General features: G+C 44.4%; 1 pseudogene; it reads right to left on the reverse strand.

The window, feature by feature from the left end:
- Positions 1 to 573: 573 nt before the first annotated feature.
- LOC123823290 lies at positions 574 to 933 on the reverse strand (annotated as a pseudogene).
- Positions 934 to 3,401: the final 2,468 nt, after the last annotated feature.

Genomic DNA, 3,401 nt, shown 5'->3' on the forward strand with positions numbered 1-3,401 from the left:
CATTTGTGCTAGTCCTTTCTGGCCAGAATTTACTCAGAACTGGTTGCATGGCATGAGGGAGCTGCCAGAAAAAAGAGTATGTAGGGAAGGAGAGAGTGAAGATCAGATGACCAGCTGGTCTTAAATGGTGTAAGCTGAGAAACCAGAACAAAATCCGATGTCTGGAATAGGGGCTACATCATGTAAGTCAGAGAGACCCAGCTGAGGAAGCACAAAGGGTACTGATATCTAGGCCCAGAAGAGGAAGTCATGGTCAGGGTGTAAATTAAGGGCCAGTGCAGAAAGTTAGGGTGTTGTGATAAAGGTAGACCCCGATCTCCCGCATTCCAGGGTGGAATAAACACATGGAACTCACATGTTCAAAGTCCTGTCATTAGCCCATATTTTAAATTCCAGATGGAAATTCCTAGGTCAATTCTGTTTATTTTGGGGGCTCAGAATACATTGTTCTTCCCCTGCCCCACCCCAGTATGGATACTTCCTATAAAGGACTTGGTATTTTTTTTTAATTTTTTTAAATTTTTATTTTTTTTGAAGTTCAGATTTTTTATTGACTGTGTTACAAAAAGAGGGCTAGTCAAATAGTCCAAAGCCCATTCATCATCAGACTCCTCAGATTCTTCTTTCTTTGCTTCCACTTTCTTTTCTTCGGCAGGAACAACAGCAGTTGAGGGGGCAGGACCTCCTGCTGGTGCAGGACTAGCTGCTGGGGCAGGTCCGCCAGCCTCTACATTGCAGATGAAGCTTCCAATGTTAACATTGGCCAGAGCCTTTGCAAAGAGGCCTGGCCAGAAAGGTTCAACATTTACACCAGCTGCTTTAATAAGGGCATTGATCTTATCCTCCGTCACTGTCACCTCATCGTCGTACAGGATAAGGACCGAGTAGATGCAGGCGAGCTCCGAGACGGAGGCCATGGTGTAGGTGAAAGCTGGGAAAGCGCTGCCTGGAGTGGTGCTAGTCACCAGATGAAGTGAGGACCTCACCCCAACGCAGCCTTAGCTTCCTCGGAAGAACCGAGCACCTTAGCGGTACCTGGGGAAAGGGCAGGACTTGGTATTTTTAAAAGAAACTTAGACTCTACCCAGGGTCTGACTCAAACATTTTAATGAGACTAATGGTGTTCAGTGGATTTAATTGACACTACGGTCTCTGAGGGGTTACCAGTAACTTCTCTGAAGTGTTGACAGGTCCTTTCTCTTCTTGTTCTGCCTAACAAACTACTGATTCTACCTTGAAACCTATTTCACATCTGATCTTTCTTCTCAAGTCTTGCTTATGCCATGGTTACAGGTCAGACCTTCAAGCTAGTCACTCTGCCACCAAAAAATCTTTCACTCTTGCTCATTATGGAATGCCTGGCTCATGAGGAGTTAGACACCTATCCTTCTTTCATTTTAGTCTTCCACTGCTCGTCTGTCATCACTCCTCATCTACACTGAACTTGTCACCATTCCCTAAAACACCATGCCTTCATGCCCTGTGCCTTTGCTTTTTCTTCCTTTCTTAGACTAATTATTGGCAAGAGAACAAGAATCCAGATCAGAGCCCTGCTAATCAGAAACAATTCCAAATTCTGACCAGCCTTCTCTTCACTGCCACTCCAAGATTTGGACCTAAAGAGGAAGGATTTATTGATTTATCTTTCTCTTGGTTACAGTTCCAAAAGGACCAGGAGCTACAACAGCTTCAGAAAATGGTATAAAAATTCCTTGTGCCTTTTCTCCTGGCTATGTGCAGTAAAGTCAGACTTGACCCTGAGAACACGAAGGTGTTCCTGGGAAGATCAGGTGAGAGCTAAACCGGAATCACGAATCCCCTAATCCCTGGCAGGAGCAGCTCTTCTCTCATGGGTACATGCCCTTGCGTTGTGAAATTCTAGAACAGACGTAGTTCTGCCATAATTACCTGAACCCTCTACCAATCACCCTCCCAGCCCACAAACCAGCCTAAGGCCACTAATATTTATATATACTGAATGTTTAAACACCTTTGTGGCCCAATTCCTTTTTTCGTTTTTTTTCTTTCTAACTTCCTTCCTTCCTTCCTTCCTTTCTCCTTTCCTTCCTTCCTTCCTTCCTTCCTTGCTGACTTCCTTCCTTCCTCCCCTATCCCATTCATTCATTCATTTATTTTTCTTTCTCTCTTTCTCTCTCCTTCCTTCCTTCCTTCCTTTCCTCCTTCCTTCATTACCTCCTTTCTTCCTTTTTCCTTCCTTCTTTTCTTTCCTTCTTTCTTCCTTCCTCTTTTAACCACATTGAGGTGATCTGTAATGTACATCTCCCCAGATCAAAAAGACAATTTCCTGACCTGGGTTTGGCACCTATCCTGGGTCATGGGAGGACTAAGCCCCCACTGATTGGAGGGAAACAATAAGCTTCTGTATTTTTTCTGGCATTGAGGATAGAGTCTATATTTCTGGCTGGTTGACCATCCTAGTCCTATGGGTGTTCTGCTGCTGGGTCACTGAGTCTGCCTTCCTGAGCCCACAGTGACTGGGAGGCATGTGGGAGGCCCCTTGAAAAAAATTGCTAGCTGACAACCTAGGAAAGAGATGGCAGCCCATGACCTGGACCATGGCTGTCCCCTCTGGGAGGCTGAGTGCCTTGTTTGGACCCCCTCTAGTTTCCTGCAATGCCCTTCCCTTTTTTTTCAGTCTCAAAATCTTATGGTCTCTACTAAAAAGGAGAAATTTCTGAGATGCCCTAAATTAATTACAGCAACCCAGAGTATGAAATGATAAGACAAGAGATGTTAATCTGTTAACAACTACAGAGCAGAACTAAAAAAGAATGCCTATGTTCCTCAGGGTATGTTGAAACTTTGAATTAAAATCCAAGTGGCTGTTTCTTTGATTACCTAAGGAGAATGGCTAGATGCCACTGACCTCTGGGAACCTATGCTTCTTGCTTACTTACTCATGAACTTTCCAGACTATTGTCCATACCATCTAGAGGAACAAACATTTCTTCCTTAGGAACTCTGCACCTATCCCAGAACTAGCTAAGCTTCACCTTCTCCCACCCACATTATCTGTAACCAATGTAAATCCTTTCAAAACAACACAAATCTTTCTTCCCCTTACTTGATATGTAAAAAAAGCCTGTCAACTCCAATGACTAACAAGCTGTCTTATCTACCCAAAGCTGCTGCTGCTGCTGCTGCTGCTGCTGCTGCTGCTGCTGCTGCTGCTGCTGCTGCTGGTTTAGACTCATGCCCCAGGACCTGGTTCTTTTCTGGCTACCACATGGCTCAAGAAACCATTTCATTAACAACAGCCTTTTGCCTTGTAGGTATTTCTTTTATAGCTTCCCAAAAGAGGATATGAGAAGAGGTACCCTGTCAGCAGCTTGAATCCATACTACATTGGTTATTGCCGAGGGAAAGCAGAGCCATGGTAG

The sequence above is a fragment of the Phyllostomus hastatus genome, unplaced genomic scaffold (genome assembly GCF_019186645.2).
Source record: "Phyllostomus hastatus isolate PE091 unplaced genomic scaffold, TTU_PhHast_1.1 phas_contig_488, whole genome shotgun sequence".
NCBI lineage: Eukaryota > Metazoa > Chordata > Mammalia > Chiroptera > Phyllostomidae > Phyllostomus > Phyllostomus hastatus.